The sequence below is a fragment of the Scyliorhinus canicula genome, chromosome 17 (genome assembly GCF_902713615.1).
Source record: "Scyliorhinus canicula chromosome 17, sScyCan1.1, whole genome shotgun sequence".
Classification (NCBI taxonomy): Eukaryota; Metazoa; Chordata; class Chondrichthyes; order Carcharhiniformes; family Scyliorhinidae; genus Scyliorhinus; species Scyliorhinus canicula.
In genome coordinates, this window is record NC_052162.1 from 133723126 (window position 1) to 133746774 (window position 23649).

At 46.1% G+C, this 23649-nt stretch overlaps 1 pseudogene; it reads left to right on the forward strand.

Moving 5' to 3' along the window:
- Positions 1–1955: 1955 nt before the first annotated feature.
- LOC119951648 lies at positions 1956–21688 on the forward strand (annotated as a pseudogene).
- The last annotated feature ends 1961 nt before the right edge of the window (positions 21689–23649 follow it).

Consider the following 23649-nt stretch of genomic DNA (forward strand, 5'->3'; position numbering starts at 1 on the left):
TCTTGTCGCCTCTAAACACAGTTGTAAAGGAGCCTTCTGTCTGTATCTAGCAGCTCTGAACCATGGAAGAGAGCGACTGTGGCGCGTTTCTTACACACCTCAGTATTAACCCACACATTCAGTCCTGGATCTGATTGACAGCAGCAAAAACAGCCAAATCCAATCCCTGCAGACACTTATCAAGTCGCTGGTGTTTCAGCATAAGCTGTAAGTCAGTGAATCCATTCCCACACTCAGGGCAGATGAACAATCTCTCTCCAGTGTGAACTTGCTGGTGTTTCATTAGACTACTGCTGCTTCTAAAGCTGTGCTCACAGGCAAAACATTGAAGAGGTTTCATATCAGAATGAATTTGTTGGTGTTTCAGCAGGTTGTATGACTGAGTGAATTCCTTCCCACACACAGAGCAGGTGAATGGTCCCTCCCCAGTGTGAATCCGCTGATGCATTACTAGACCATTGCTGCTTTTAAAGCTCTGCTCACAGACAAAACATTTAAAAGGTTTTAGATCAGAGTGAATTTGTTGGTGTTTCAGTAGGTGATATGACTGAATGAATCCCTTCCCACACACAGAGCAGGTAAACGGTCTCTCCCCAGTGTGAATTCGCTGATGTACAGTAAGTTCAGATGATCGCCTGAAGCCAGTCCCACAGTGAGAGCACCTGAATGGTCTCTCGTCAGTGTGAACACGTTGATGACAGGTCACTTCCCCGGAACTTTTAAAGCACTTCCCACAGTCTGGACATTTAAAAGGTCTTTTATCAGTGTGAACTCGCTGGTGTTTCTGCAGGTTTGATGTAGCAGTGAATCCCTTTCCACACAAGGAGCAGATGAATGGCTTCTCCTCACTGTGAATGCGTTGGTGTCTCAACAGATACTTTTTGCTTTTAAATCTCTTCTCACATTCAGAACATTTGAAAGGTGTCTGTTCTGTGTGAACATACTGGTGTGTCAGCAGGCTGGATGACTGAGTGAATCCCTTCCCACAGGTGGAGCAGGTGAATGGCCTCTCCCCAGTGTGACTGCGTCGATGCATTTCCAGTTCAGAAGGGTAACTGAATCCCTTCCAACAGTCCTGACATTTCCATGGTTTCTCCATGGTGCCGGTGTCCTTGTGTCTCTCCAGGTTGAATGACAAGTTGAACTCTCGTCCACACACAGAACACATGTACGGTTTCTCCCCACTGTGAATGGTGGAATCTCTTTCCACAGTCAGTTCACTGAAACATTCACTGTATGTGTGCGTCTCTGTGCTTTTCCAATCACACTGATGTTTAAAATCTTTTCCCACAAACTGAACAGACAAACATTACTCCTTCCACATTCAAAGACTGTGATATTCAGGTTCTAAACAATTGAGTGACTGTCAGATCTCGATATTTGGTTTGAGTTTTCTGTCGGCCAATCTTCCGCTTCCAATATCCTGTAAAAGGAGTTTACAAAAGCCATCACTGTCAGTCCAGGATAGAAATTCTGAACAGACAATTCTAGTTTCTCTGGAACATTTTTCCCTCTCTTGTTCCCCCAAAGCTGTAAATCCCCGTCCCACACACTCTCCCTCCTCCCTGGGCTGAAATCCAAACCCATCTCACCATTTCTTTCCTCCACTCCCAGTTTTCTCCCTCTCCTCTGCCTGGGTTCAGTTCTCCAGCTCCTGTCTGCAGACTGACAATAAAACCAATGGGTCTTATTGGGGGGTTTCGGGCCTCCACTCACCCGCCTGAATCCAGCTTCATTCTCGTACTGCGCATGCTTCAACGCACAATGGCTGGGGAGTGATTGACGGTGGCTACTGACCAATAGGAAGAGAGCAATCCGGGTCTGGCTTTACCGGGCGCCATCTTTGGAAAGGGAGGCGTTTCTTTTGTTCCTGGAGCGGAGCGCTTGGGCGGCCATCTTAGTATGGGAAGAGGGAGTGGGCGGGGCTTCCTGCCCGGTGACTGGCCCCGGGTCACCCGGCGGACGCCGCCATCTTGTGGCGGGATTTTCTATCCGGGTCTTTAGTGAAGGACAATGAGCTGAGGTTGCAAAGTGTTCAGAGGAAGGTCTGAAATCAGATTTACAGCCAGATATCTGTAAGAACCACAAAGTTCACATTCAGTATGTTGGTCACATTAAACCACAATGCTGCAAATACTCAGTTCTGAAGAAGAATCAGATTGCATTGGAAATGTTAACTCTCTTTCTCTCTCTTCACAGAAGCTGCCAAACCTGCTGAGGATTTCCACAACTTTCTGTTTTCACTTCACATTTCCAGCTTCCGCAGGGTTTTACTTAAATTATTATTATGTTTTTGAAATTTTGTTACATAACCAGTTAAGAGTAAAACAATTGTCACCATTTAAATGTCCAAATCAGTGATATTTATTTGTTTAACTGAGACTGGGCTGTTCAGGAGCAATGTCAGAAATCACTTCACAGAAAAGATAGTGAAATCTGCAACTCTGTTCAGATTCTGTCAATAGAAACTATAAAAACTGAGATTGATAGAAGTTTGTGAGACAAGAGTATGAAAAATGAAATGAAATGAAAATCGCTTATTGTCACGAGTAGGCTTCAATGAAGTTACTGTGAAAAGCCCCTAGTCGCCACATTCCGGCGCCTGTCCGGGGAGGCTGGTACGGGAATCGAACCGTGCTGCTGGCCTGCTTGGTCTGCTTTAAAAGCCAGCGATTTAGCTGAGTGAGCTAAACTAGCCCCTATTAATGGTTATTAATGGCTATTAATGGTTAATGAGTATTAATGGTTATAGAATCAAGGGAGATGGATGGATTGAACAAACAGATCAGACATTTGCAAACTGGAGCTTAATTTCTGAGGCTGAACTGATTCTGGTTTTGTTTTGAAGGTGTTGTCGGTTTCCTGTCCTGTCGATCATCTCCACACCCGCGGGTGAATTGCCGGAGGTGAGATAATAATTTTTATTTGTGTAACAAGCAGGCTTACTTTAACACTGCAGTGATTACTATGATTAACACAAATTGATTTCACTTGATTTTTATTCAGAATTTAATTTCTTATAACAGGGTTGGAGTTTATGGACACCATAATAACAATAATAATCTTTATTATTGTCACAAGTAGGCTTACGTTAACACTACAATGAAGTTACTGTGAAAATCCCCCAGTTGCCACATTCCGGCGACTGGTTGGGTAAATTGAGGGAAAACAGAATGTCCAGTTCAACTTACAATTCATCTCACGTCTTTCGGAACTTGTGGAAGACCCACGCAGACACGGGGAGAACGTGCAGATTCCGCACAGTGACCCAAGTGGGAATCAAACCCAGGTCCCTGGTGCTGTGAAGCAACAGTGCTAACAACTGTGCTACCGTGAAGGGGAAGAGGGTTGGTGCAGTGACACAGCCTTGTCTGATCCCAGTCTTCACTGAGATAGTGTCTAGGGTGTTTCCATTGATGAGGTTCATGGCTTGTGTGTTATCGTGTAGGCGGAGGATGGTGGCCAATTTCTGAGAACAGCCAAATTTGAAGAATTTCAACAACATCACTTTGATGGTGTAAAGCGTTTTTGTGAGGTCAGAAAAGACCAAGAACTGCGATTGGTGCTGTTCCTTGTATTTTCCTTGAGTTTGTCAAGTAGTGTAGATCATGTCTTTGGTGCCTCGTGAAGGGAGAAAACCTAACTGTGACTCTGGAAGGAGCTCTTTGGCCACTAAGAGGAGATCATTGAGGAGGATCCTGGCAATGATCTTCTCTGTGGCAGACAGCAGGGAGTCGCCTGTGCAGTTACCACAATCTGACTTGTCTCTCTTCTTGAATATAGTCACAGTGTCTCTGAGATCCGCCGGCATGCATCCATCTTCCCAGATGAGGAATATGAGATTGTGTAGCTATGCCAGGAGTATAACCCCGCCATGCTTCAGAATTTCAGCAGGGATTCATTCTGCTCCAGAGGCCGTGTTGTGTTTCAGCTGTTGAATGGCTTTTTCACTCCGCTCCAGATCGGGGTACCACGGGGACTGAGCCGGACAGGATACTGGGGAATGGACTTGAGGATGTTAAAGCCAAAAACAGAGTCTCAGTCAAGGAGTTCTTCAGAATGTTCCCTCCAGTGAGCACTGACTGACTCTCTGTCCTTGATGAGTTCCCCTTCACACTTTGCTCTCAGTGGGGTGGGCCATTGACTGCTTAGGTCATCAATTATATTGGCAGCGCTGGTGAAACCGTGCATGCCTTTCCGTTCCATGAGCTGTTGGCTATCCCTTACTCTTTCTACACTCTAAATGCTTCAGAAACTTGGAAAACCTGGAGCAGGCACCTCAAAAGCACTGGAGCGGGACTTCCAGCACTGCCTTCACAAGATGCTCCAAATCTGGTGACTATTGGTATTCCACAGGGGTCAGTGTTCGGACCACAACTATTCAATACATTAACGATCTGGAAGAAGGAACAGAGAGCACTGTTGCTAAGCTTGCAGATGATAAAAAGATGTGTAGGGGACAGGTAGTGTTGAGGTAGCGGAGAGGCTGCAGAAGGACTTGAGAGTTTAGGAGAGTGGGCAAAGAAGTGGCAGATGAAATAGAAGTTGGAAAAGTGTGAGGTTGTGCACTTTGGAAGGAATAATCGAGGCAGACTATTTTCTAAATGGGGAACGACTTCTTGTTAGGTGAATTGTACATTCTGAATTCTCCCTCTGTGTACCCGAATAGGCGCCGGACTGTAGCAACGAGGGGCTTTTCACAGTAATTTCATTGCAACGTTAATGTAAGCCTACTTGTGACACTAATATAGATTATCATTATTATTATTATTAGCTGGAGTACTGTGTGCAGTTCTGGTTGCCACATTACAGGAAGGATGTGATTGCACTGGAGGGTGTAAAGAGGCGATTCACCAGGATGTTGCCTGGGATGGAACGTTTAAGTTATGAAGCGAGGTTGGATAGGCGTCGGTTATTTTCATTGGAGCAGAGAAAACTGAGGGGCGACCTGATCGAGGTGTACAAGATTATGAGGGCCATGGACAGGGTGGATAGGGAGCAGCTGTTCCCCTTAGTTGAAGGGTCAGTCACAAGGAGAGACAAGTTCAAGGTGAGAGGCAGGAGGTTTACGGGGGATTTGAGGAAGACCCTGTTTACCCAGAGGGTGGTGACAATCTGGAATGCGCTGCCTGGGAGGGTGGGAGAGACGGGTTGCCTCACATCCTGGATGAAGACTGGCACGTCATAACATTCAAGGCAATGGATCAACTGCTGGGGTTAGGTAGGTAGGTCAGATGTTTCTTGTGTGTCAGTGTTGGATTGGATTGCATTTGTTTATTGTCACGTGTACCGAGGTACAGTGAAAAGTATTTTTCTGCGAGCAGCTCAACATATTAAGTACATGAAAAGAAAAGGAAATAAAAGAAAACACATAATAGGGCAACACAAGGTACACAATGTAACTACATTAACACCGGCATCATGTGAAGCATACAGGGGTGTAGTTATTAATCAGGTCAGTCTATAAGAGGGTCGTTTTGGAGTCTGGTAATAGTGGGGAAGAAGCTGTTTTTGAGTCTGTTTGTGCGTGTTCTCAAACGTTTGTATCTCCTGTCCGATGGAAGAAGTTGGAAGAGTGAGTAAGCCGGGTGGGAGGGTCTTTGATTATGCTGCCCACTTTCCCCAGGCAGCGGGAGGTGTAGATGGAGTCAATGGATGGGAGGCAGGTTCATGTGATGGACTGGGCTGTGTTCACGACTCTCTGAAGTTTCTTATGGTCTTGGGCTGAAAAGTTGCCAACTGAGCTGTGCTGCAGCCAAATAGGAATCTGTAAAAGTTGGTATGAGTTAATGGGACATGCCGAATTTCCTTAGTGTCCTGAGGAAATATAGGCGCTGTTGTGCTTTCTTGGTGATGGCGTTGACGTGGGTGGATCAGGACAGATTTTTGGAGATGTGTACCCCTAGAAATTTGAAAATGCTCACCACCTCCACCTCGGCCCCGTTGATGCTGACAGGGGTGTGTACAGTACTTTGCTTCATGAAGTCAATGACCAGCTCTTTAGTTTTGCTGGCATTGAGGGAGAGATTGTTGTCGCTGCACCACTCCACTAGGTTCTCTATCTCCCTCCTGTATTCTGACTTGTACAGACTTGCTGGGCGAAAGGCCTCTTCACTGTTGCTGTTGATACAATGTTCGGTGGCATTGTAGGCAGCTCAGATGTTGGCAGAAAATTGCCAGGAGATATTGACAGACTAGGTGAATGGGCAAATTTGTGGCAGATGGAATTCAATGTAATCCAAGTGTGAGATTATCCGTTTTGAACCCAGAAAGAACAGAACAGAGGACTTTCTAAATGGAAAGAGGTTAAGTACAGTGGATGCCGAAGGTGCATAGATCCTTAAAATGCCACGGACAAGTGCAGAAAATAATCAAAAAGGAATGCTAGCATTTATATCTAGAGGATTGGAGTATAAAGTTACAGAGGTTATGCTGCAGTTGTACAAAACCCTGGGAAGTCCCCACTTGGAGAACTGTGAGCCATTCTGGGCACCTCACCTTCGGGAGGATATTTTGGCCTTGGAGAGAGGGCAATATAGATTTGCTAAAACGATACCCGGACTACGGAGGTAAGGTTACGATGAGAGATTATTGATTGATTGGTTTTATTTATTGTCACGTGTGCCGAGATACAGTGAAAAATATTGTTCTGTGGACAGTCCATACAGATCATTCCAGACATGAAAGAAAACCCATAGGACCGACATAAATACACAGGCTAGGGGTGAGCATACAGAGTGCATTACTACTCGGTAGAGAAGATGTGTGAAGAGATCAGTTCAGTTCATAAGAGGATCATTCAGGACTCTGGTAACAGCGGGGAAGAAACTGTTTTTGAACCTGTTAGTGCGTGTTCTCAGACTTTTCTCTGATGGGAGAAGTTGGAAGAGTGAGTAACCCGGATGGGAGGGGTCTTTAATTATGCTGCCCGCTTTCCCCAGGCAGTGGGAGAAATAGACAGAGTCAATGGATGGGAGGCAGGCTTGTGTGATGGACTGGGCTGTGTTCACGATTCTTTGAAGTTTCTTACAATCTTGGACTAAGCAGTTGCCATACCAGGCTGTGATGCAGCCAGATAGGATGCCTTCTATGGTGCATCTGTAAAGGTTGGTAAGAGTCAATGTGGACATGCTGAATTTCCTTAGTTTCCTGAAAAAGTATAGGCGCTGTTGAGCTTTCTTGGTCGTGGCGTCGGTGTGGGTGGACCAGGACAGATTGTTGCACACCTAGGAATTTGAAGCTGTTAACCATCTCCACCTCGGCACCATTGATGCTGACAGATGTGTGTACGATACATTGTTTGAACTCAAGACCAGCTCCTTAGTTTTGCTGACATTAAGGAAGAGATTGTTGTTGTTATGCCACTCCACTAGGTTCTCTATGTCCCTCCTGTAGATATTGAGGGTGTCAAGGGATATGGGGATATTGTGGGAAAACGACGTTGAGATAGATCGGCCAATGATCCCATTGAATGGTTCAGGCTTGATGGGCTGAATGGCCGACTGCTGCTCATGGGGCTGGTTTAGCACAGGGCTAAATCACTGGCTTTGGAAGCAGACCAAGGCAGGCCAGCAGCACGGTTCAATTCCCGTACCAGCCTCCCCGGACAGGAGCCGGAATGTGGCGACCAGGGGCTTTTCACAGTAACTTCATTGAAGCCTACTCGTGACAATAAGCGATTTTCATTTCATTTCATTTTTCATATTTGTTGTGACTTCCTGGACAGGAAGCTGTGAGTATGGATCTATCAATCAGCCTGAATCAGCACCTTCCGGAGAATTGGGAGGGTGAATATTAGACACAGCAGAGTGAGAATGGAGGGAGATTGTGTGGGATGGAGATTTACAGCTTTCGGGGAATAAGAGAGAAAAAATGTGACATAGAAACTAGAATTGTCTGTTCTGAATTTCTATCCTGTACTGACAATGATGAATTTTGTAAATTGTTTTTACAGGATTTTAGACGAGGAGGAATTACAGATAGAAATCTCAAATGTTACGTCTCGATCTGACAGTCACTCGATTCCCTTTAACCTGAATACCATCGGCCTTTGAATCTAGAAGGAGAAATGTTTGCCCAAACTGTCAGCTTCTAAAGATTTAAAACATCAGTGTGACTGGAAAAGCACCGAGACCCACACAACACACACCCCAGTGAGAGAGTTCCAGTGAACTGACTGTGGAAAGAGGTTTAACCAGTTACACAGCCTGAATAAACATCACAACATTCACAGTGAGGAGAGACCCTACCCGGATTCTGAACTGGTGTCCAACATGGAGAGTCACGAGAAGACCCAAAACATGGAGAAACGGTGGAAATGTGGGCACTGTGGGAAGGGATTCAGAGCCCCGTCTCAGCTGGAGATTCATCGACGCATTCACACTGGGGCGAGGCCATTCACCTGCTCTCAATGTGGGAAAGGATTTAGTCAAGTATGCAACCTGCAGTCACACCAGCGAGTTCACACTGGGGAGAGGCCATTCACCTGCTCTCAATGTGGGAAGGGATTTTCTCAAGTATCCAACCTGCGGAAACACCAGCGAGTTCACACTGGGGAGAGGCCATTCACCTGCTCTCAGTGTGGGAAAGGATTTGCTCAAGGATCCAACCTGCGGTCACACCAGCGAGTTCACACCGGGGAGAGACCATTCACCTGCTCTCAGTGTGGGAAAGGATTTACTGAAGTATCCAACCTACGGAAACACCAGCGAGTTCACACCGGGGAGACGTTGTTCATCTGCTCTCAGTGTGGGGAGGGATTCAGTCAGTTATCCCACCTGCAGAAACACCAGCGAGTTCACACTGGGGAGAAGCTGTTCATCTGCTCTCAGTGTGGGAAAGGATTTAGTCAAGTATCAAACCTGCGGAGACACCAGCGAGTTCACACTGCGAAGAGGCCATTCACCTGCTCTGTGTAAGAAAAGATTTACTCAAGTATCCAGCCTCCGGAGACACCAGTGAGTTCACACTGCGGAGAGGCCTTTCACATCTCAATGTGAGATGGGATTCCATGTTTCATCGCACCTGCTGTGACACCAACAATTTCACAATTGATTACAGGGGTTGGATTCTGCTGTTATTGTTTCCGCTCTACACCCAGGACTGCATTTTGTTCATTCTGACAGGTGGTCAGTGGGGATGGTCAGAGGGTTTCTTTCTGTTGGACTGGCCAGTCTCACAACTTTGCCTCCAGTCGGCTGATGCTCTTTGAGCCTTGTTGCTAATACCTGGCTTCAAATTTCACAAGGATCACAGAGTGAAAGGGTGTTTGGAATTTTGAAGGTATTTAGCTCCTATTCCTGTTTGGAATCTCCGAAAGCATGCCACGCTGCCATGGAGATGGGCCCTGGTGGTTATTTTTTTTTGTTTAATTTACCTGGATCATGGTGCCAAGGACCCGGGTTCGATCCTGGCTCCGGGTCACTGTCTGTGTGGAGTTTGTACATTCTCCCCATGTCTGAATGGGTCTCACCCCCAAAACCCAGGGTCGGTGAATTGGTCACGGTAAATTGCCTCTTAATTGGGAAGAAAAGAATTGCGTATTCTAAATTTAAAAAACAGTTGGCTGACGGCTGGTTCGTGATACAGAGCGAGGCCAACAGCGCGGTTCGACTCCCACACCGGGTGAGGGTTAACCATGAAGGCCCGGCCTTATCAACATTACCCCTCGCTTGAGGTGTGGTGACCCTCAGATTAAATCACCGCCAGTCAGCTCGCTCGCTCTCACTTTCTCTCTCAAAGGGGAAAGCAGCCTGTGGTCCTCTGGGTATTTTGTGACTTTTATTTCACATTTATACAACAAATCTAGATTCTATTAAGGAACAAAATTCCAACAGGAAAAGTGACACAACCGTGGCGAACAAGAAAAGTTAATGATTCCATTAGAGGGAATACGATATGGAATACAACGTGGAAAAGTGTGAGGTTATGCCTTTGGAAGGAGGTATAGAGGGAATACGAGATGGAATACAATGTGGAAAAGTGTGAGGTTATGCCCTTTGGAAGGAGGTATAGAGGCATAGACTATTTTCTAAATGGGGAAATGCTTAGGAAATTAGAAGCACAAAGGAACTTGGGAGTCCTTGTTCACGATTCTCTTAAGGTTAACGTGCAGGTTCAGTCGGCAGTTAGGGAGGCAAATGCAATGGTAGCATTCATGTTGAGAGGGCTAGAATGCAAGAGCAGGGATGTACTAAGGCTGTATACGGCTCTGGTCAAACCCCATTTGGAGTATTGTGCCCCGTATCTAAGGACTGCTGTCCTTGGAAAGGGTCCAGAGGAGGTTTACAAGAATGGTCCCTGGAATGAAGAGCTTGTCCTATGAGGAATGATTGAGGACTCTGGGTCTGTACTCGTTGTAGTTTAGAAGGATGAGGGGGGATCTTCTTGAAGCTTATAGGATACTGCGAGGCCTGGATAGAGTGGATGTGTAGAGGATGTTTCCACTTGTAGGAAAAACTAGAAGCAGAGGACACAATCTCAGACGAAAGGGATGATCCTTTAAGGCAGAGATGAGGAGGAATTTCCTCAGCCAGAGGGGGGTGAATCTGTGGAACTCTTTGCTGCAGAAGGCTGTGGAGGCCAATTCACTGAGTGTGTTTCAGACAGAGATAGATAGGTTTTTGATCAATAAGGGGATCTGGGGTTATGGAGAAAAGGCAGAAGAATGGGGATGAGAAAAATATCAGCCATGATTGAATGACAGAGCAGGTCAATGGGCCGAGTGGCCTAATTCTGTTCCTCTGACTTATGGTCTTATGGCTACACCCCGGCGTCTGTTCGGGTGCACTGAGGGAGAATTCAGAATGTCCAATTCACCTAACAGCATGTCTTTCAGGAAACCAGAGCACCCGGAGGCAACCTACGCAGACACAGGGAGCATGTGCAGACTCCACACAGACAGTGTTCCAAGCCAGGAATTGAACCCGGGTCCCTGGCGCTGTGAGGCAACAGTACTAACCACTGTGCTACTTAAAATTTAAATTGCCCAATTTTTTTTCCCAATTAATGAACAATTTTGCGTGGCCAATCCACCGACCCTGCACATATTTGGGTTGTGGAGGTGAGACCCACGCAAACACGAGGAGAATATGCAAACTCCACACGGACAGTGACCCAGGGCCGGGATCGAACCCGGGTCCTCGGCCACCTGAGGAAAAAGTGCTAACCACTGTGCCACCATGCTGCCCGGAGCCTGATACAGTTTAAAATAGTTAGAGAGTAACTAAGATGTGGGTTCTTCCCTGCGGTGTCAGCATTGTTTAGGGGGGGGGGCAGCGAATCACTCACACGTGTTCTGGTCCTGCCCCAAGCTAGTTGGGTTCTGGATCTCATTTTCTGAGACCATGTTGGAGATCGTTGTGGTCGAGCTGGAGTCGTGTCCACTGGAGGCGATCTTTGGGGTGTCAGACTGCCCAGAACTCCTTGAGGGAGGAGGGGCTGACGTGTTGGCCGTTTCCTTGTTCGTAGCTCAGAGGAGAGTCCTGCTTGGATGGAGGTCGGCGATACCGCCCAGGGCCTCGGCGTGGTTGGGAGACCTGGCCGAACTCTCATGGCTTCAGGTTGAACATGGGCAAGGAAACTTCCTGCTGATGACCACGTACCGACCACCATCAGCTGATGAATCAGTGCTCCTCCATGTTGAACACCACTTTGAGGAAGCACTGAGGATGGCAAGGGCACAAAATATGCTCTGGGTGGGGACTTCAATGCCCATCACCAAGAGTGGCTCGGTAGTACCACCACAGACTGAGCTAGCCGGGGCTGAAAGGACAAAGTTGCTAGACAGGGACTGCAGCAGGTGGTGAGGGAACCAACAAGTGGGAAAAACATACTTGACCTCATCCACACCAATCTGGCTACTGTAGATGCATCTTTCCATGACGGTGTTGGAAGAAGTGACCACCGCACAATCCTTGTGGAGACAATGTCCTGTCTTCACATTGAGGTTACTCTCCATCGTGTTGTGTGGCACTACCACTGTGCTGAATGGGATGGACTTTGAACAGATCCAGCAACTCAAGATTGGGCATCCATGAGACTCTGTGGGCCATCAGCAGCAGCAGAATTGTATTCAACCACAGTCTGCAACCTCATGGCCTGGCATAGCCCCCACTCGACTGTGATGTTCCTTGTGTAGTCCTTCAAGATGACTAAAAGTCGTAGTGTTGACAAAGAACACCAAGCTATGTATTTGAAACAAAACTACTTTATTTTTACATTGCTTCATATGGTTCACACACTTTACTAAGTAATAGCTAATCAAACAACAGTATTAAATCTATGCTGCAGAAATCTATAATATCTTTCTAATACAACTAACACATTATCTCAACCTTTCACTAATCTTCTCCCAGAACTCCTAGAGATACCGGCATTTAGGGCAGCACGGTGGCCTAGTGGTTAGCACAACCGCCTCACGGCGCTGAGGTCCCAGGTTCGATCCCGGCTCTGGGTCACTGTCCGTGTGAAGTTTGCACATTCTCCCCGTGTCTGCGTGGGTTTCGCCCCCACAACCCAAAAAAATGTGCAGGGTAGGTGGATTGGCCACGCTAAATTGCCCCTTAATTGGAAAAAATAATTGGGTAATCTAAATTTATTAAAAAAAAGAGATACCGGCATTTATATGACGACTCTAATGCCATCTAGTGTTGAGATGCATGAACATCATCTTGTTAACCCTTTACATGCCTTACATATTGCAACACTAACCCAGGCTTTAACCCTTACTGCACCATGACTGCAGCAGTCACACACACACTAACCCAGGCCTTTAACCCTTACTGCACCGTGACTGCAGCAGTCACACACACACTAACCCAGGCCTTTAACCCTTACTGCACCATGACTGCAGCAGTCATACACACACTAACCCAGGCCTTTAACCCTTACTGCACCAAATACCTATAATACAATCTATCTGAAATACACTCATCACAGGCTCATTGTCCCAAATGTCTAATTGACGTATAGAAATCCTGTAGAGTTCTCACTGGGACAGGCACCTATCAATATGTTTTGAAAAATAAACTACTTGTGTTATGTTTTCGTAGTGGCATCAAAAGCTTGGAACGCAGTTAATGGAAAGGGCACAAACTGACACACAGCCTTAAACTAATACAGAAATTACAAAGTCATTTCAGATATAAAATGTATACCAAGTGTTCATAAAATAATGCTTAAAGGTGATCAGTGTGTAAATGTTGAGAGAGCAAAATACACCATGACATTCAACGAATACATGTTGGTGAGTAATATTAGTTAAAATAACTAGAAACTATGAAAACTGACTGGAGAACTTAAACTCTTTAAGTTCACAAACCAAAGGTGGTTCTATACTGTGACAGAAAGTGACTGCTTCTTTCCAGAAATTACATGTTAAAGGTTAAACTAATTTAAGACACGAGGCTGAAGGTTTGAAACCTCACAGTTGTTTTCTTCACACAACAGGGCCTCAAACTGAAGTACAACTGTTAATTATCAATGGCTGGGGAGTTAACGGTTCCAGACCTTTGCTCATCCAACCTTTATGGGATTTGCAGCAGTTATTATAAGAACATAGGAACTAGTGTTAATTCCTGGTTAATTTGCTGTCAGTCTAGATTCAATAAAATCTGAGATGGATTTTCAGGTATCATATCATTTAATAATAACTAACTTGCAAGGCTGCATCAATCCATAGAGCTACAGGACACACATACTGTCTTCTGTAGCAGCCAGGAGTAATAGAGATCGTATACAGAGAAGCTTCCGCTGATATATTCAAAATCACAGTACGATTCACATATAAGCTTCCCATTGGTCATTCTATACACCTCCTGACCTGGCCCTATATCCTAATTAGTCACTTTGCATTGTAACCCCAGCATCCTTTTCAGCATGCTCACCACGAGGTTACCATCCTTTGTTCTGTCTGTGAACACATTACCCTCAGGTTCCTACGGTCCACCCCCCATCGTTTGGGACCGGTGCAATTGCGTCATAAGTCCTGCACGGTCCGTTAACCGGATGACCTTCCATGAGTCGATACCACGTCCTCGTATATGGGGGCAGCGAAGAACGTCACCTTTGCAGAGGTGAAATGTCCGGGTACTTCGGTTGGGGTTACAGATGTAGATGATATTCCCCTGTTCCATTCCCGCCGCCGATGTCACTCTAAGCGAGGCGATGCCGAAGATCACACAGGTGGCGTGTAGCCACCCCATCATGCTTCACACCTGTAAAATAGCGCTGGGGAAGGGAGGCAGGTTAGTGACCGACCGTTTACAGTGGTGGAGGTGGACCCAAACACTCCGCCCCTCCACTTTAACTGCCGTGGGGGTGGTAAGGAGAACTTGGAAAGGCCCCTCCCATCGTGGCTCTGACCCTTTCCGAGTCCAATTTTTTTGACCATGACATAACTACCAGGCTGCACTGAGAGCAAGCTATGTGATAGGGACGGTGACGAGTGAGCTGCGTGGACCTGGCCATGGAGCTCCTTGAGGGCATTAGTAAGGGCTAGAACATAGTCCTTTTTTTAGTCAGATGGTGAAATTGGACCAATCTGGGAACAGGCAGGTTCCAGGGTGTTATAATGGGCCTGCCGTAAAAGATCTCGGCAGGAGAGAGCCAGGCCGATCCTGCAGGTGTGACCTACAGCTGAATGAGGGCAACGGGGAGCAACTTAAGCCATGTCAGTCCCGTGTCCATTCTTAATTTAGCCAATTTAGTTTTCAGGGTCTGATCGTGTCTCTCAACCAACCCGGCCGCCTGCGGTCTGTCCGCAGTCTAACTGCTGGCGTATGCCCAACTGGGAGCAGAACTCCTTGTTAATCTGTCCAATAAAATGAGGTCCGTTATCAGAACTTAACTGAGCCGATATTCCGTACATAAACACCTCATCACATTTTTACAGCCTTTGGCTCTCCGTCCTCTTCCGTCTGGTGTGATGGTCACCAGTAACAAGATGTCATCTTTGGTGAATAATGATGGGCCAAGCCTATCGGCAGCATCCGAGCCCTAGCCCACGTACAACACATATTAAGGCATCCAATGATTGTGCAGTATACAATTATAATAACAAGTATTATAAATCCATGCATCAGGTAAAACCCCATGACCAAGCTATGAGAGATAACCCCGAGCTGAATCCGACGAGATAGATAGCCATCCTCAATACTACCGCGTTGTCCTTAGGATTTATATCCTTCGTATAGTTACACTGACTAGCAACTATCCCTCAGCCTTGTCATTCATATTTACATGTCATGATTTGTAAACTGTGCAGGAAAATCAATGGTAAATGCATCCATCTCGCAGACCAGTACCGATAGACCCTTTGTGATGTGCTTTCCTCAAGTCCAATCACCGTGAACCATAGCTGGCGCCACTCAGGAAGGTAACACAATAGCCCTTTGGTTGTTCCACTACCTCCAAGGCATCTGACTACCTCGGGATAGTAGCACCATAAAAGCGTCCTCATGTCCCTTAGAAGCAGCACACAACTCAGTCCATCAGCGACCAAAAGGTCCTTATCCCTCACTGGTTTTTTTTTTGTAGGAAGTGCATTCTGTTTCCCATAGGAATGGTAACTGATATTTTGTATCATGCACTGATTATCTTGCTTTATTAATTGCAGGAGCTTCAACCAATCCTGTTTCTATTCCTGACTTTCTGACTCTGACGTCGAACATTGTACTGAATCATGTAGCCTGCCAGCCCTGGCTTACTTGAGACAATAGCTCCGTTTTCTTCAACCCCCTGTTTGTTATCATTTTCCTTACCGCATGGAGTGTATACTTGCCATTATTTATTTGTTTTTTGTTTTTTAAACACCACGCACACACTTAGTACAGTTAACTTCTTGTGGTTACAACCCAATTGAATTTATAGATAACAGTCTCTAACAATTTACAGGACATTTAGTCTGTAATAACTGTTATACTCTCCAATGCTATATTGGTTACAAATTTCCCCTCGCGGCAGCAAGCTGCCAATATTCTAGACCAGTGCCTCTCAAAGTGTGGTACGCGTACGTACTGGTGCCGGTACTTGGAGTGTTTCCAGAAAAGAAAGAGACAGTAATCCTGGATTGGCTTGTTTCGCTCACCGGTCCCTGGCACATTGGAAAAAACTGCCGGTACGCCACATCAGATAGTTTGAGATGCACTGTTCCAGACTACTGTCATTTAAAATACGGGGGTTCCTCGTCAGTCGCTGCTGTCTGCCGAGACCCTTAATAACTCCTCCGCGTAATACGTCCCTCCTGGAGACCACAGATCACCCATCAGCTAACGTCCTGTTAGAGATGTCTGACCGGAGGTTTCAGTATTCAGTAATAATTTGATATTTTGATTTGTTGCTAACCCGTAAAGTTTTTCTTCCGGGCTCTAGGAAGTACCATCTAGCATAGCCCACGTACTGCCTCACAAATCGATACCATAAGTCTGTCACTTGTCTACAAGCTTGCACAGCCTTTTAAAGTCACATTGTTGTCGGCCAAATTATCCTTGCAGTAATTGCATGTTGTCATTAATCTATCCCACTTACACTGACACTTATGTAGCATGGTAGTTAGCATAAATGCTTCACAGCTCCAGGATCCCAGGCTCGATTCCCGGCTGGGTCACCGTCCGTGCGGAGTCTGCACGTCCTCCCCGCGTGTGCGTGGGTTTCCTCCCACAGTCCAAAGATGTGCGGGGTTAGGTGGATTGGCCATGCTAAATTGCCCGTAGTGTCCTAATAGTAAGGTTAAGGGGGGGAGTTGTTGGGTTACGGGTATAGGGTGGATACGTGGGTTTGAGTGGGGTGATCATTGCTTGGCACAACATCGAGGGCCGAAGGGCCTGCCCTGTGCTGCACTGCTCCATGCTCTTGGATTCAAAATCCCCCCTGTGGTCACAAACCTCAATCATTAAAGTTGCCTGATATTCCACAAAACAATCATGACAAACCTGAATGCCCCAAATCTACCTGGGGGCTGCAGCATTCCATCGCTGTCTTTGAAAATGCATTATCAATTCTCCTGAATACTCAGTATCTGACCGTCTCCTGGGTTTCATATGACTACTACCAGTCCAAACAATCGGGCTACAGAATGCCCCACAATCCTGACTTGTGGTTTCCTGATGCTCACTGTGAACCATTTTAAACCGAGGGCCATTAAGCACCGCCCCTGTTCTATCATTCCATACATTTAAATCTTTCCTGATTACATTCCTACGCTCATTGCCCGTAGGCTGCCGATGGAGTATCATAATTCCTCTGTATTTGTTAAATGTGACCAGATTTTTAAATTCTGACATAATTTCTTTTTGAACCTTTTTATTTTCCTTATCATTGATGTACATCATACAATTAAGGACTGTTAAGCCTCCCCCTTCTGTTATTACACCTCTGAGTGAGATGCGAAGAATCTCAAACTCCTCTTTTGCTCACCCAGTGATCCAATCTGGTCAAAACCTTCCCCTGATACATTCCTGATAGTGCTACTGCATTTACTTTAATTACTTCATTTTGATGACGACTGGATTTTTATGAAAGTAAGATCCAAACATGACATTTGAACTTCATCATCTGTCCAATCAATGCTGCTGACAGGTTTTAATTCACTGTCTTCCCCCCCCCCCCCCCCCAATTGGATCATATGTTTTAATTGCGATACAATTTCTTTTGCTCCAGACACCATGCTTCTCTAATTCAACTGTATGTGTACCCAGAATCTGAACAATCTTGTCTTTACATTTTACAGCTTCACAGATTTTTTTCCCTCCAGTCTCAGTTGGTAGCTTCACCCAAACTTCCTCTGTATTATCAACTGATTTTAATATCTTAATTTTTCTGCATCAGTTTTATTAAATCTTTTCCTGCAATCAGATTCTCATTTCCTGATACTGCAATTAATGCTCTTAATCTAACTTCTGGTCCAATATCTTTATTCTCCAAAGCTCCTCCTTCAATGTATATAACATTCTAAACATCATTATTTCTGCAAGTGACGTTTCGTGATCGTCGGGCACTAGGACCCTGCGGAGCTATGCAGTGTCAATTTCAGCGCAGCAGCTTCAAAGTCTGCAGCAGCTGACTACTGCCGAGTAAAAACTTCTCTATCTGTTTATTCTGAGACCAATTTAGTTCTGAACATACCGATTTACGATCCTATAATACTGATCACATTTCTACCTGCCATTTATAACTTCCAATTTATGTGAAACTATTTTATTATTTGTTTTGTTTTACGCCAAGACGATGCCGAGTTGCAACTAATCATTTACAAATCCCAATTTATACATTTTGATTTCACTTTTTGTTTTCTTCCTGAGAATTATGTTCTAATTAACTCTCACAATGTTAAGCATTATTACTAAGTTACTGAAGAACTTTCAAATACTTACCCTGTTTTAAATCTCACTTTAATACCTCCTAAAACACAACATTTCACAAAACAGAGGATATCACATTCTTATCAAACAGACTCATTCATTCATTGGAGATCTCCATTCAGACAAAAGGAATTCAAATCCTTATACGTTCATTCATCAACACACAAGTCATTTATAACCCAATTCTGTTTCATTCCAACAACCCATATCTTGAACGGAATTGAACTGTCCGCAAACATTCCATCAGCGGTCCTGCACTGAACTGTTTTGCGACATCACGTCAACCCGGTACAGACCTGAACCAATTTTTAATCAAATTAGAATTGAACGGAATTGAATTGCCCGCAAACATTCCATCAGTTGTCCTTCACTGAACTGTTTCAGCGACATCACATCAATCCGTTAAAGACCTTAACCGAATTAAAGTATAATTTAATAGAACCAATTTTTAATTTGCTACTCGCATGCAACTGAGTGACCAGACAACATCCCATCAGACTCCATCTGAACTGTTTCCCTCATTCCAAAACTTAGCCGTACCTGCAATGACTGAAATAAAATCTTTGAATCCATCAGACTGACCTTTGATTTTGTCGAGTTAATCTCACCTCATCAAATGTGAGTGATTAGACTGTTAGCAGAATACGAGACAGAGGAAAATCGATATTGCAAGATTTTCAGCCATATCGTGGGCCCATTTCCTCCCTCTCCTTCCGAGAGCAGTCCAATTCTGATTTCGCAGATGAAAGGCAAGATTCTCGAGAAACCCGGATTTCGGCACCAAATGTTAATTCCTGGTTAATTTGCTGTCAGTCCAGATTCAATAAAATCTGAGGTGGATTTGCAGGTATCATATTTAATAATAACTAACTTGCAAGGCTGGCTTACTGGTAGAACTCCAGAACACACAGCCGCCTCCTGTGAGTTCCACAGCAAGAGAGATCGTATACAAAGAAGCTTCTGCTGATATATTCAAAATCACAGTAAGATTCAAATATAAGCTTCCCATTGGTTATTCTATACACCTCCTGACCTGGCCCTATATCCTAATTGGTCACTTTGCATGGTAACCCAGCATCCTTTCCAGCATGCTCACCACGAGGTTACCATCCCCCCCGAGCCATGCTTTGCTCTGCTCTCTCTCCTTTGTTCTCTGTCTGTGAATACATTACCCTCAAGGTCCTACGGTCCACCCTCTTCGTTTGTTCGCTTCCTCAAAATCGGTGTCCCCTTATTTTGCAACAGTGACACCCTTGTTCCACAAGGGGAAACATCCTCTCAACATCCACCCTGTCAAGACCCCTCAGGATCTTGTATAGTTCAATCAGGTTTTACCCAAAACCTTAAATCTGTGTCTCGGCTGCTTGTACGATCAGTGAATGGAAACAGAGTTTCTTTGTCCACCGATGGAAATCTGGCATAATCTTGTGGACCTGAATCAAATCTCCCCTGAACCTCCTTTGCTGGATCCATTCTGGTTAGTCTCCTCTGCACCGTCTCCAAGAACTTTCACATCCTTCCTGAAGTGTGGTGACCAGAGCTTTATAAAGATTCATAGAATTCCTACAGTGCAGGATCACTGCAGGGTCTGCACCGGTGCTTGAAAAGAGCACCCTACTTAAGCTTAAGCCCATGCCTCCACCCTGTCCCTGTAACCCCAACTAACCTTTGGACATTTAGGGTCAAGGGCTGTTTAGCACATGGTTAAATCACTGGCTTTGAAAGCAGACCAAGGCAGGCTAGCAGCACGGTTCAATTCCCATACCAGCCTCCCTGAACAGGCGCTGGAATGTGGCGACCAGGGGCTTTTCACAGTAACTTCATTGAAGCCTACTTGTGACAATAAGTGATTTTCATTTTCAATTTAGCATGGCCAATCCACCTAACCTGCACATCTTTAGACTGTGGGAGGAAACCGGAGCACCCGGATTTGCTTTGCCAACTACTCTCTTAATATGTCTTGTAGATATACAAACTCCCTCTTCACCTCTTTCTCTCTCCTCCCTAAGAAGTCAGTTGGGTTTTTATGACAATCCAGCAGTTTTCATGGTCATTTTTTCCCAGTGCCGGCCCCACAAATGACCAGATTCATTCAGCTCAATTTCACAACCTGCCTTTGTGTTTTTGTGGGTTCTCTCTCACTCCCTATTTTATGTTTTGAATCTATTTCACAGGGTGTTCGAAGGGGAGGCTTCAAAGTCCGGAAACTCAATCCAAGCATCACATCAGGATCTGACAGAGTCCTCAATTGATCATATCCTGAATATCATCGGGTTTTGAACATGGAAGGAACAAGCATCGTTCACAGTGGGGAGAAACCAGTACACACGTACACATGTTATGTGTGTGGACGAGGATTCAGTCAGTCATCAGGCCTCACAAGCCATAAATGCAGTCACACTGAGGAGAAACCGTGGAAATGTGCGGACTGTGGGAAAGGATTCACTGTCCCAGCCAAGCTGGAAACCCATTGACGCAGTCACACTGGGGAGAGACCATTCACCTGCTCCAAGTGTGGGAAGGGATTCACTCAGTTATCCACTCTGTCCACACACCAGCGAATTCACACTGGGGAGAGGCCATTCACCTGCTCCAAGTGTGGGATGGGATTTATTCAGTTAGCGAACTTGCAGAAACACCAGCCAGTTCACACTGGGGAGAAGCCGTTCACTTGCTCCAAGTGTGGGAAGAAATTAGCTGAATCATGGTCCCTGCAGACACACCAGCGAGTTCACACTGGGGAGAGACCGTTTCAATGTCCAGACTGCGGGAAGTGCTACAAAAGTTCTGGGCATCTGATTTGCCATCGACGTGTTCACACTGGCTAGAGACCGTTCAGGTGCTCTCACTGTGGGACAGGGTTCAGACGATCATCTCACCTCACTATACATCAGCAAATTCACACTGGAGAGAGGCCATTCACCTGCTCTGTGTGTGGGAAAGGATTTACAACCTCATCCTACCTGCTGACACACCAGCGAATTCACACTGGGGAGGAGCCATTCGTCTGCACCAAGTGTGGGAAGGGATTCACTCAGTCATCCAACCTGCTGACACACCAGCGCACCCACACTGAGGAGAGACCGTTCATCTGCGCCAAGTGTGGGAAAGGATTCACCACTTCATCCCGCCTGCTGAGTCACCAGCAAGTTCACACTGGGGAGAGGCCATTCACCTGCTCAGAGTGTGGGAAGGGATTCACTCAGTCATCCGACCTGGCGAAACACCAATGAGTTCACACTGGGGAGAGACCGTTCATCTGTTGTCAGTGTGGGAAGGGTTTCACTTGTTCATCCCATGTGCTGAGACACCAACGAGGCCACAAGTAACTACAGTGATTGGATCTTACTGTTCCTCACATTCAGGACTGAACCATGTTCATTTGGGTTTCTTTTTGCTGATAACAAACTCCAGCCCATTTACAGGGGCCAGTAATCTGACTGAAAGTCAAATAAATTAGATTTGTTTTAAATACGCAATGTGTTGAAACTTTTTGATATCTCTGACACAAGTTATTTCCTTTTGAAGTACTCTCGCTCTCTCCTGTCTCTTCCATCCTCACCTCCAACAAGAAGTGTGAGGAGCTTGTGGAGCTTCTTTGTGACTGAGATTGAGTAAATCCGATCAGCTGCCTCTGCTGCTTCCCTCCCTTCCATGAGCCCACCGGACCAAACTGTCTCTAAATTTCATCCTTTTGACTTCTGGTGGTGGCCATGGAGTAGGAGGGCGGGCAATTGATAGTTCCCGTTCATGACGGACCTTTTGAACCTTTTCTCGATTTTTTGGGGAATTCTATTAGAAACATCGGTGGAGAGTGAGACAGTGAGGAGAAATCCCCCACCAGTATGTGGAGCCAGAATGGTTGCATAAGAAGAATTTTTTTTTTAAACAAACAATTTTATTGAGGTATTTTAGGCATATAGAAAAAGTGACATTGTACAGTACAAACAAAAAGTCAAGACACAAATTACAAAATAAACATAGTGCAAACCACGGCTCTGTTCACACACGGACCCGCCTCAATATCCCCCTACTGTACTATACCTTAGCCCCCCCCCCCCCCCCCCCCCCCAGCTGACGCTTAATTCTCTGCGAAGAAGTCAATAAATGGCTGCCACCTTCGGGCGAACCCTAGTAGCGAACCTCTCAAGGCAAACTTGACTTTCTCTAGGCCAAGAAAGCTCGCCATGTCTGATAGCCATACCTCAGCCCAGGGCTACCAGGGAAGCAAAGGCCAGAACGTTGGCCTCTCTCCCTGGACTCCCGGGTCCTCCGAAACCCCAAAGATTGCCAACTCTGGGCTCATTACCACCCCAGTTTTCAAAACCCGTGACCTAACACTGGATCAGGCTGAGCCTGGCGCATGTTGCGGTCGTGTTTACTCTGCTCAGGGCTTCTGCCCAAATACCGTACTCCAGCTTTTCTCTCCCCCGCCCGCCTGCCCCCGAGCTCCTCCTCCCACATAATCCTCGGTCTGCGTATCCTCAGCTCTCATTAGCTCCTTGTAGACGTCTGAAACTCTATCCTGTCCCCTAGAAACTACCCTGTCTGCCTCCCCTTCGGCGGGAGACGTGGGAAGGACGGCACCAGTCTGCGTACAAAATCCCTCACCTGCAAGTATCAAAAGTCGTTCCCTCAGGCGAGCCCAAACTTCTCCTCCAGCGCCCTCGTGCTCGGAAAGCTCCCTTCCAGGAACAGATCCCCTATCCTATAAGAAGAATTAGTTGAGCAGAGAAGGTGACTGTAGAACCGCAGCACGGGAAAGCATAGTGAAAGGGCAGGATTCCGGTTTGGTGACACAGTGGTCAATGGTACAGCGGGTGGAGTTCATTCAGGAGAGCTGCACCAAGCAAATGAAGGAAGGGTTAGACCTAATTAAGGCAACGATTGATTGGGTGGAACAGGGGCTGGAAGCCCACGAACTGGCGATCCAGAAGGTGGCTGAGCACGCACCATTTAACCACATTGGAGGTGGAGGTGGGGCTGATGAGGGACCACCAGAAAAGGTTGCAGGAGAACAGGTCCCGGAGACAGAACCTGAGGATCGTCGGCCTCCCGGAGGGCAGTGAGGTGTCGGATGCAAGTGCTTGTGTGACAAATATGCTGGAAAAGCTGATGGGAGATGGGGCGTTTTCCCGACCCTTGGAAGTAGACAGAGCGCATAGAGCGTTTGCGAGGTAGCCGCGAGCGATATGTACCTCCGAGGGTGATCCGGGTGCAAGTGCACCGATTCCTGGATAAGGAGCGGATTTTGCGGTGGGCCCAGCAGACACTGAGCTGCAAGTGGGAG